The sequence below is a fragment of the Triticum aestivum genome, chromosome 7B (genome assembly GCF_018294505.1).
Source record: "Triticum aestivum cultivar Chinese Spring chromosome 7B, IWGSC CS RefSeq v2.1, whole genome shotgun sequence".
In the NCBI taxonomy this organism is placed as follows: Eukaryota; Viridiplantae; Streptophyta; class Magnoliopsida; order Poales; family Poaceae; genus Triticum; species Triticum aestivum.
This window is the reverse complement of record NC_057813.1, coordinates 589,069,376-589,081,906: the sequence shown is the minus strand read 5'-3', so window position 1 is coordinate 589,081,906 and position 12,531 is coordinate 589,069,376.

Below are 12,531 nucleotides of genomic sequence, written 5' to 3'. Positions count from 1 at the left end.
CAGAAGTGCCAGGCAAGCAAAACCCCCTTGTTCATTCCGATACAATCCTACTCTCTCGCTCCTGCTCTCTTTTAATGCATTAGGACAACACCGATTCATCTGTTACTTGCTGCGGTAGCTGAACCCCTTCATCCTCTGCATGACCTGTCATTGCCACAGTAAATAGATGAAACCCACTAGCATGAGTAGGAGTTGTTTGAGCCCTGTTGTGCCTACTCATTCATGTTTGTTTGTCATGCCTGCTACTGCTTAGAGTTGAGTCAGGTCTGATTCATCGGGGATGAATCAGAGGCGTGTGAACATGTCCTACTGTGTGTGAGCTAAGTGTGTGAACACGATTTGGTAAAGGTGTCGGTGAGAGGCCATGTAGGAGTACATGGTGGGTTGTCTCATTGAATGCCATCCTTAGGAACTGAGTTCTGTGTTTGTGATCCATGACTCAGCTACTACCATACATTGGGCCCTGAAATATGACCCCGCTCGACTTCTTATTCACCCTAGCTCTCTGTCCAGGAGTTGCAAGTAGTTTCTGGTGTTTGTAGCCTACTGGAGGCCGTGGACAGCGCTGACCATAGGGGTGGGCTGTGATGCGGTAGGTACGTGGCCGGGTGTACCGAATACCCGTTAGGTATCTCGGGAACCCTGTTCACATCGTTCGGGGCCGTATGGGAAACCTCGGCTGGACTCCCTGCGGATGGAACCTGAATAGGCGATAAACCTGGACTAGAGGCTTAAGTGTTTAGGTAGGTCGTGGTCTACACCCACGTCGGCTTTCGCTTGAAGTCTGCCGAGCACATATCGTGTGCAGACGCTAAGTGGTGGAAACATGTATGAAGAAGTACACCCCTGCAGGGTTAACCTAATCTATTCGAATAGCCGTGTCCACGGAAAAGGACCTCTGGGTTGCTTATATCAGTTCATAGACAAGTGAAAGCGGATACTCTAAAATAAGCAAGATAAGCGTGAGTGCTATGGATGGCGTTCTCGTAGGGAGACGGGAGCGGATCCATAGTGGTGTATTGATATGGTGAATATGTGGACTCGTGTGCGCCACCTCAAAAGAGTCGCTTGCAGTCGTAGTTTAGGATAGCCACCGAGTCAGAGCTGGCTTGCTGCAGTTAAACCCCACCATCCCCTTTGTTGATAATGATGCATATGTAGATAGTTCTGATGTAAGTCTTGCTGGATACATTTGTACTCACGTTTGCCTATTTTATGTTTTGCAGAGAGACTTCGGTCTCACTAGTAGTTCCACGTGGACTTCGACGTTTAGCTTGTTACCTCAGCTACGATCTTGTGCCCTCGGCAGGATCTGATAGATAGTCAGGCTTCTCAGCCTTTTTCATTTATAGATGTCTGTACTCAGACATGATAGCTTCCGCTTGTGCTTTGACTTGTATGCTCTGATTGTTGGGTCGTGAGACCCATGTTTGTAATATCTCGCTCCTCGGAGCCTATTGAATAAACTACTTGAGTCATAGAGTCATGTTGTGATGCCATGTTGTATTTGCACATATCGAGCATATTGTGTGTATGTTATTGAAATGCTTGGTATGTGTGGGATCTGACCATCTAGTTGTTTATCTTTAGTAGCCTCTCTTACGGGGAAATGTCTCCTACTGTTTCCACCGAGCCATGGTAGCTTGCTACTGCTCCGGAACGCTTAGGCTGGCCGGCATGTGTCCTTCTTCGTTCCTGTGTCTGTCCCTTCGGGGAAATGTCACGCGATGAATACCGGAGTCCTGTTAGCCCGCTATAGCCCGGTTCACCGGAGTCCTGCTAGCCCAGTGCTACAGCCTGGATTCACTCGCTGATGACCGACACGTTCGATGCTGGGTCATGGATGCCTGTCCCTGTAAGTCTGTGCCGCTTTGGGTTTACGACTAGCCATGTCAGCCCGGGCTCCTTATCATATGGATGCTAGCGACACTGTCATATACGTGTGCCAAAAGGCGCAAACGGTCCCGGGCAAAGGTAAGGCGACACCCGTGGGAATACCGTGCGTTGGGCCGCAAAGTGATATGAGGTGTTACATGCTAGATCGATGTGGCATTGAGTCGGGGTCCTGACAGCGTTGGTATCAGAGCTTGACTGCCTGTAGGATTACCAAGCCAAACTGGTCGAAGTTGAGTCTAGAAATTCTTTAGTTATATAAGGGAATTGATTGTGGGATGGAACGTAAGGCTATTTTTACTCCTTATACCTCATGCCCTTCTGATCTGAGTCATCTTATCTTTCCTGCGGGGATTAAGAACTAGGTTATCTCTTCTTTCTATCAGGATCACGTGTTACTAATCCGTAGACTTATAAGATTGTTGGATTTAAGCTTGAGTTCAGTTTCTACTACTTCCGTATGTTAATTGTTGATCTCGAAACCTTGATATCGTGCTTCTGAGTGGTTATGCCACCATTTTGTGAATGTCTCAAATCTTTTCTGAGCATTTACAGCCGTTATGCTGTCCGAGTCACCCCACGTTTCTGAATAGTCTGAAGCATTTGCAAAATTCCTTCCTCCCATTCCGATGTTCCTTTGGGCCAGATTAACCACACTAATCAGTGTGTTGAGGTAATTATTGCCTCGACATATATGTTGGAATTATTATTATGACCCTAAGTGTTTAGGGAATCACCTAGTAATCTAGCAATGTTTTGTGGTCCTAGTGTGAAGATTCTGGCCTTCATTCTCGGAAGCATCCCGTGATGCTACTTAGTAGTAGGTATTCTACTCCTGGGTTCTGAACCCGAGATTCACTCTACCTACTTCATGTTGATAGTGTTTGCTAGTTCCTTCAGGATATTAGTAACTTTGCGATAGTCCTCGAGGTGCGTGGTATTTCCTTCTTCCAAATACTATGAACCGCTTATGGCAGATGTTTATTGGATCAAAAGATCACAATTAGAGTACTCTTGAGGAGTTCTCCATTCATAAATCGTGACTCTGCCAGTTCTACCTTTCTGCATGGGTTATCCGGAAGAAATATGTTGAACTTGGTTCGACATACTAATCTATGCATCCACAACTCAGAAAATTATATGTTCCTTTGAGTTGTTCTCCGTAGTTGCATTCTGACCCTCGTCTATCAATTGATAGTCAGGAGTATGCGTGCATTCGTTCATCGATGCCTATGACTCTTGTGGTTTGTCAAGCCATTCTATTCCGGAATGACTAGGAGAAACAAACTCCAGTACCTCTTCCATATCTAGGATTGGGTCAAAGTAGTTGTATTCCGCAGATCAAATGCCAATCCAGCTTTTGGTTCTATTCTACCTTGGAGTATTACATATTTTATATCGAGATTGTTATAGGAATTGCACACCATCCCATGAACTCTTGGTACAGTGATACTTCTTGCCATCACTGTTCATTCCTCGGCCCTCGTGTTGATGCAACCGGAATACCGACAAATGAATTGTGATGTGTGAAATCAATACTGCTAGCAACTCTGTTGCTTGGTAGTTAAAGGATAATAATTTCATTCTTAGTATGTTGGTTTTCGAATCATCCTTCTAGGACTGATCGTGCTACCTAGTCCTTATTTCTGGTGCACCCTTCGACTGATGAGTTAGGATCTTGTCAAGTCCTCACTCATTTGATCATATCGTCTTGCCCTCAAAGGCAAGATTGTTCTCGAGCTTAGTAACATACCGGTGGTTCGTGATTTTCCGAATATCTTCTCGGAAGTATTACCAGGTTGTCACCTGACCGCTATGTTGAGTTCGTGATCAAGTTGGTTTCTTGTAAACCACCCCTTCTCCAAGAATCTGTGTTGGATATCCCTGAGCTAGTTGGTTAAGTTAGACAACGACTTGGAGAGTTGGAAGATAAAAGCTTGCCTGACTTAGTTCGTTCCAAAGGGATATTCTTGTGTAGTGTGAGTTGAAGAAAGATGATATCTTCATCGATTGGTCCTTGTGATCAGTTGCTGGACCTATTGTCTTATCAATCCTTTGATTTGAGTGTGGGCTATCGTCAAATCAAATCAGAACCAACGATATTCGTAATGTTGTCTTACTCGTGGTTGATCCCTCGAGCATACACCATTATATCTTTGGTCTGACCAATGCTATCACCGTGTTCACTTAACTATGGAATTCCTTTTAAAAGGAAACCTAGATGAATTGTTGTTGAGCCCATTGACAACATCCTTATCTCCTCCATAATTTTGTTGAACATTAAGCTAGTGTTGGAAATTTTTGAAAGCATTTGTTCATGCTAGCTCATGAAGCATATGTTTGGATGAAGGTAGTGACTTCCTTTAATTCATGTGCATCTGATGCAAGTTGCCGCCGTGGATTCGAGAAAGTCAATGTTGTTTTCTTGGAATCATTCCAAATCAGTCATGCACACGTGCGAAGAATTCTGTGGTTTGAAGACTTGCAACCTTCAATCTATATGTGTCCCTAGCACACCAAGCCACTGATTGAATTGTTCAAGGAGAAGAAGTTCCTTCTTAAGAGTATACCTTATGCAAGGACTTCGATATCCTCGATGATGGTTCCCAACCAGAACTCGGTAGTGTTTTATTATAAGACTACTTTGTGGTCATGCTTGTCTTGGACAACATGTTCACATGTTTGTAGCAGAACCAGCTCATGTTTTGGAGCTTGCTATCGTAGTTCATCTCCCGAGAATCTCGCAACGTCATCTCGTCGATTTGTGTTGCAAACTTTCATTTTTCTTCCTAGACTCGATGAGTCTGGAATATCCTGACACCAACCAGATCTGAATCTTAGGCAGATATGATGGGTTGGAACATTTCCCAAGAACTATAATATTGGTCTCTCGATAACCGGTAAGGTGGATGTCGTGGCCAACACACCCATCCGGTAGACCTATTATTATAGTATCTTATTTGATGAAATTGACCACCTCCCCATAGGGATTTCGTAGGATTTACTCCCTAGTTGCCCCTATGGATCTTTGTGTTCCCGAAGTCCGACCTTTACTTAATGTTCTAGATATCAAACCATATCTATGAATGGGTTACACTAGTACATCAAGGAGAACATTAGAAGCGGAGTGCTAAATGTCTCTCGGTCGATCTTCCAGATTTTGTTCCTTGGCTTCGCTAAGGTGAAATCTGAGAAGGTGTTATCTTCCTTTGCATCTGCATCCTCCATCACCATTCATCGTGGTAGTAAGTTGTGTTTACCGGACCCTCGACACGGATGTTGGTAAAACCTTGATGAATGTGGAAATTCTCAAGTTCTTGAGAGCACGCACAAGCGCTAGGTGTTATTATCGGCACTAACTGGGATTCCTCTCAGTTTCCTCGGCAATGCTATGATCTTTTCAAACAGTGAATTCACTCTCTATTGTTGGGTTCTTCCCCAGTTACCAGAATCATTCCCAGCATTTGCATTTTGTTCCCGGCTTGCACCACCAATGTGCCATTCTACCATGGGTCTCTTCCATTTCCGGTGATAAGCAAATTCATCCATGGCGTTGTCTTCAACAAGGTAATCCACATCATACAAGTCCGAGTATGCCATTCTACCGACCCCCTCCAAACGATTGCTGTGATTTGCCTTAGGCTGATATAGAGAGTCTCAATGATCTCTATATCAAAAGTAATTCTTTTTGCCACTTAAGATAATGATCTACGAATCACCCTCCTCCAGGATGTTCGTCGTGGTATCATGGCAATTCAACTCCTCGCTACGTTGACAACCGATTACCACCTTAAGCGTGGAATCGTTGTCTACCTAGTGAACCTTCGTCATCCATTTCCCCCCCCTCTTGATGTGTATCTCGTGTCTCAACCGAGAGATGGTTCTATGTCTCATTCCGTGAGTTAATCCTGAGTTGTTCGATCTTCGAGAAGACCGATCCTTCCAGAGTTTTCCTTTCCTCTTCTTGTCATGATTGGCTGAAGATTCTCAGAACAAGACATCAAGACAATGATGGTAAATGAATCAACGTTCAACTGAAGTGCACCCTGGATCGTGAAGATTGTACTAGTTTGCGTTCCCCTTTCACCTTACCCTACGCTTGAATCTCGAGACGAGATTCTTGTTTAGTGGGGGTGAGTTGTCACATCCCTAGCTTCAGGATTTGCTCTAGGTTAACTTCATGTGTGATTCATGTCTATATTTTTGAAACTTGAATTGAGGAATATTGGAAGCCTCAAAACCCTAAATAAAAGAGGGGCAAAAACCCTAGAAATCTCATTCATTGCTCCAAAAGGCTCTTCTTAAATGTTTGATAATTTTTGGTAAGGGTTCTGGTCCCAACCAAAATATTGAACATTTTTAAGGATTTATTTTTGGGACTTTGAATTTAAATCTTTAGCTATTTGAATTTGAGTTATATTCATATAATTAGAATATAATTTCAAATACCCCTGAAATATTTTATGAGCTTTTTGGAAAAGTCCATCTAGCAACATAAATTATTCAGAGGATATTTGGCACTGTTTTGAATTTGTTTAAATTTGAAAACAGTGGCAAAAGAATTAAATAAAAACAAAACAGAACAGAAAATATAACACAGAAATTACCTGGACCTTACCTAGCAGCCACCCACAGCCCAACACTGTGCAGCCCACCTGCGCAGGCCCGGCCCACCTCCTCCCCTTGTCTTCTTCCTCCCCTCGCACCGAAGCAGCTCGGTGGCGAGCGCCGACGCTGCCTCGGCCACCTCCTGCTTCCTCTCGTCGCCCTGGACTCCGTCCGCAACGCCACGCAACCCCTGGCCCTTCTCACTCCCTCTGGACCGCTCCCCCTCCCCTGGCTCTCTCTTTCCCTCTCTTCCTGTGATCCCCGAACGCACCTGGGAGCGCCGCTCGCCGTAGCCATGACCGCGGCCACCCCCTCCCCTCTCCGACGTGCTCCCGAGCTCCTGCACCTCGTCGCCAACCCCCTCACCGAGCCACGTGACCGGAAGGGCCCCGAGCAGCCGCCATCGTCATCATTCCCAAGCTTCGGCCCGGCGCCGTTCTCCGTCGAATTCGGCCACTCCGGCGCGCCCCCGAGCCCACTGACCCTCCCTACAGCTCCGCGGTGAGCCTCTGTGCAGACCCCCTCTCTCTCCCCTCGTGTTTGCGAGCCCTAGGCCATAGTTCCGTCGAGACCGAGACCTCACCGGCGCCGGACTTGTCGCCGTCGTCGTTTTGGTTCACCTCCGTTCAAACGAGCACGCAGGCGTACTCAGAGCACTCCCAGGAGTCCGTAGCACGCCCCAGCCCCTCCTGCCGTGCTCCCTAACGCCGACCCCGAGCTCACCCGAGCTCCGGCCGCCGCCTCGCTCGCCGTCGGCACCGATTCCGGCCGCCCCGAGTGCAACTGACTCCACCAGGAGCTTCGGCTCGTCCCCAGCTCCTCCTAGATGCCCTCCGCGGCCCATTTGGTCGCCGGAGTGGCCAAAACCACTCTCGCCGCCGCGCTAATGGTCGCCGCCGGCGAAACTCCGGCAGGAGCCGACGTGGCCAGTCATTAGGGCCTAACTACCCCCGCTAACCAACCCCCTAGGCCACTGACAGTGGGCCCCAGGGCTTAGTCAGAGCTAACCAGCCCGGGTCAACGCGGGATTAGTCCCTGTGTCACTGACCAGTGGACCCCACTGGTCAGGTTTGACCCGGGGCAGCCCTGTTGACTTGCTGACGCAAGCATGACGCAGTGCTGATGTCATAATTAATTTTCTGGAATTGTTTTAATTCTAAATAATCAGAAAATTCCAGAAAATGTCTAAAACTTCTAAAAATCATAGAAAATTAACCGTAACTCCAAATTAAATAATTTATATATGAAAAATTATCAGAAAAATTCAAGGAATCCATCTGTACCATTTTCATGCATGTTAGAACAACTTATCACTACTGTTTAGGCAAATGAAGTGAATGGCATTTAAATAACCACATACGGAGTTTGAATTTGAATCTTGTATTCAAACCAACTTCATTTAATCTGGTTTAGGTGCATTAGCCCAAAACACATTCATATTGCCATGTCATAGCATGCATCATATTGTGCATTGCATTGATCGTGTTCTTTCTGTATTTGCCGGTATTTGTCCCCTCTCGATAGACGTGATACCGATGATGTGATCGTTGACACTGATGAAGACTCAATGTTATCTTCAGAAGTGCCAGGCAAGCAAAACCCCCTTGTTCATTCCGATACAATCCTACTCTCTCGCTCCTGCTCTCTTTTAATGCATTAGGACAACACCGATTCATCTGTTACTTGCTGCGGTAGCTGAACCCCTTATCCTCTGCATGACCTGTCATTGCCACAGTAAATAGATGAAACCCACTAGCATGAGTAGGAGTTGTTTGAGCCCTGTTGTGCCTACTCATTCATGTTTGTTTGTCATGCCTGCTATTGCTTAGAGTTGAGTCAGGTCTGATTCATCGGGGATGAATCAGAGGCGTGTGAACATGTCCTACTGTGTGTGAGCTAAGTGTGTGAACACGATTTGGTAAAGGTAGCGGTGAGAGGCCATGTAGGAGTACATGGTGGGTTGTCTCATTGCAGCCGTCCTCAGGAACTGAGTTCTGTGTTTGTGATCCATGATTCAGCTACTACCACGCATTGGGCCCGAAACCAATGGACCCTCTCGGCTTCTTATCACCCTTGTCCTCTGTCCAGGAGTTGCAAGTAGTTTCTGGTGTTTGTAGTATGCTGGAGGCCGTGGGCAGCGCTGACCGTAGGGGTGGGCTGTGATGCGGTAGGCACGTGGCACGGTGTACCGGGCGCCCGTTTGGTGTCTCGGGAACCCTGTTCACATCGTTTGGGGCTGTGAGCGAAACTCCGGCCGGATCTCCTCATGGATGGAACCCGAATAGGCGATAAACCTGGACTAGAGACTTAAGTGTTTAGGTAGGTCGTGGCCTACACCCACGTCGGCTTCCGCTTGAAGTCTGCCGAGCACATGTCGTGTGCAGACGGCGTAAGTGGTGGAAGCGTGTGTGAAGAAGTACACCCCTGCAGGGTTAACCTAATCTATTCGAATAGCCGTGTCCGCGGAAAAGGACTTCTGGGTTGCTTATATCAGTTCATAGACAAGTGAAAGTGGATACTCTAAAATACGCAAGATAAGCGTGAGTGCTATGGATGGCGTTCTCGTAGGGAGACGGGAGCGGATCCATAGTGGTGTATTGATATGGTGAATATGTGGACTCGTGTGCGCCACCTCAAAAGAGTTACTTGCAGTCGTAGTTCAGGATAGCCACCGAGTCAAAGCTGGCTTGCTGCAGTTAAACCCCACCATCCCCTTTGTTGATAATGATGCATATGTAGATAGTTCTGATGTAAGTCTTGCTGGGTACATTTGTACTCACGTTTGCCTATTTTATGTTTTTGCAGAGAGACTTCGGTCTCACTAGTAGTTCCACGTGGACTTCGACGTTTAGCTTGTTACCTCAGCTACGATCTTGTGCCCTCGGCAGGATCTGATAGATAGTCAGGCTTCTCAGCCTTTTTCATTTATAGATGTCTGTACTCAGACATGATAGCTTCCGCTTGTGCTTTGACTTGTATGCTCTGATTGTTGGGTCGTGAGACCCATGTTTGTAATATCTCGCTCCTCGGAGCCTATTGAATAAACTACTTGAGTCATAGAGTCATGTTGTGATGCCATGTTGTATTTGCACATATCGAGCATATTGTGTGTATGTTATTGAAATGCTTGGTATGTGTGGGATCTGACCATCTAGTTGTTTATATTTAGTAGCCTCTCTTACGGGGAAATGTCTCCTAGTGTTTCCACCGAGCCATGGTAGCTTGCTACTACTCCGGAACGCTTAGGCTGGCCGGCATGTGTCCTTCTTCGTTCCTGTGTCTGTCCCTTCGGGGAAATGTCGCGCGATGAATACCGGAGTCCTGTTAGCTCGCTACAGCCCGGTTCACCGGAGTCCTGCTAGCCCAGTGCTACAGCCTGGATTCACTCGTTGATGACCGACACGTTCGATGCTGGGTCATGGATGCCTGTCCCTGTAAGTCTGTGCCGCTTTGGGTTTACGACTAGCCATGTCAGCCCGGGCTCCTTATCATATGGATGCTAGCGACACTGTCATATACGTGTGCCAAAAGGCGCAAACGGTCCCGGGCAAAGGTAAGGCGACACCCGTGGGAATACCGTGCGTGAGGCCGCAAAGTGATATGAGGTGTTACATGCTAGATCGATGTGGCATTGAGTCGGGGTCCTGACAGCGCCATGAATCACAGGCGCCGCCGGACGATTCTTCGTGACGCGTGTTTCTCTCCGGAGGCACTGAATGCCTTTAATGCGGGAGACGCGCACCTCCGTGCCGCTCGAGATGGTTTAACCAGAGCCACGGAGCAGTATGTGAAAGACATACGGGTGAGGAATTTTAATAGTTATATATGCCAGTAGCCCCCGAGACTTAAAATAGTTAGAATAACTTATTTAAGGATCATTTGTTTATGCAGGATCTTACGGAGAAGAATACTTGTCTGTCCCAGGAGCTTCAAGAGTGCAAGGCCCAACTTGAGGCCGCACTAGCCGCTGCAGGAGGAAGCACAGAGACTCCCTCTGGTAATACATACTTCGAAAAGATAAGTAGTTTGTGAAGTGCGGCGTGTGCGTAAGTTTGACAATTAAATTGCAGAGGGTGCCGGATTGGAACCGGACAAGCAACATCTGCTATGCTAGTTGAAGGCCGGTGAGAAGGTGCTTATGAGGGTGCAGCAGGAGAGGAACAAACTCCAAGATGCCAACACCCGGTTGGGCGAAGAATTAAAAGATGTTCGGGTCTAGCTGGCTGACTCCATAAAGGAGAATCGGCGGCTTCGTCGCGGCATTTACAGTAAGTGCTTGAGCAAACTCTTTTGAAAAGAAGAGTTTGGCGAGGAAGTCGATTGACAGAAATGTGTCTCTAGGTGTGCTCACGGGTTGTCCGACGGAGGAGATGCCTGCTTCCACGGGTGACCTTCTTCCCGAGCTGCTGCAACTGCACGAACGTATTCGGCAGGCGATGAGCGGCGTCGTCCAGGCCTTATGGCCGTCCGTCTCCCTACCCGAGGGTCTTGGAGGGCTTGCTGACAAGCTTCAGGGAGTACGGCAGCGCTTCCATCTGTGGAAGATATCAGCCTGCCGTCAAGGCGCCAAAGAGGCCTGGGCCATGGTGAAGACGCGGTACACGAAGGCTGATCCAAACCACATGGCCGAGGTCGGACCTATGGGGCCCGATGGGAAGGAGATCCCTGTGAGCTTAATGTACGGCCAAGTAGAGTTGGCCGCGAAATATTCCCAACGGGACTGTAAGCTAGACAGCCTGTTAGATGGGATTGAAGAGGACTTTAATCAATCAATTTGACGATGTAATTTTAAAATGACATGTAAAATGCCTTCTAGCCGGATTGTAGATCGTTTGTCTTTGCAGAACTTTTCGCTTCAACCTCGGGACCCAACAGTCCGGAGTGTGTCCGAATACCCTAGCGGTTAGAAAAACCGGGGCATGCATGGAGACCAGGCGTAGGGGTCATTAGTGCTTTATCAGACAAGTGCCCAACTAGTTATGTTATATTACATGGTTAGTAAGAAACATCTTCCAGGGAGAATAGTTCCGTTAGGGGTTCCTTTCCCTGGGAGGCATGCCCTAAGGTGCATGTCCGTACTGCGAAAAGAGCAGAAAAAGCATCTGGGGGCAGATAAGTTTAAATAAGTAATAAATCATCTTTCAAGTCACCGACCGAATATTCCCTTAAGAACGCTAGCTTTCGGCTTCACCCAGTCTGAGGTACACATCCGGCTGACCCGGCAGTAACAATCGCAGAGGTGCTCCCTTTACCTCCTAGCCGAACAATCGGGAACGTAGGGGTAAGCACAGGAGCCAGGCAACCCAGCTTGGCCAAAACTTAAGTCATATCGATGCATATAATGGTGAATAAAAGGTACATGCGGAAGTATGACACATGTGTTGGGCATGAAGCCCGTATAAATAAGCTTCTGTTAAAGAAGCCCCCAGGTATAATGAGTGCTAGTAGCACATCAAGTGTGTGCGAACAATGCGCAGATCAGTCCATCAAAGGCTTTTACTAAAAAAGGCCTGGAAGAAGGAGGGGAACAAGAGACAGTGAAAATGTAAAAGGTGGACGGGGGAGGGAGACGAACTCTGAGTCCGGCGCTAGGCGTAGAATCTTCGGAGACGGGCTGCGTTCCATGGGTTCGGCTCGAGTCGGTTGTCAGATGCGTTACATAGACGGTATGCTCCGCCGGTCAGGACTTGGTCAATGATGAAGGGACCTTCCCATTTGGGCTTGAGTTTGTCCTTTTTCTTGTCCGGCAGGCGTAGAACAAGTTCGCCAACATTGTAAGTTTTGGCCCGTACTTCTCTGCTTTGATATCTTCGAGCCTGCTGCTGGTAAAATGCGGAACGAGCTTTTGCCACGTCCCGCTCCTCCTCTAAGGCGTCCAAACTGTCCTGCCGATCCAACTCGGCTTCTCTTTCTTCGTACATGCGCACGCGAGGTGAGTCATGAATTATATCGCAGGGCAAAACTGCCTCTGCGCCGTACACCATAAAAAATGGTGTGAATCCGGTAGTGCGGTTCGGCGTGGTCCGCAGC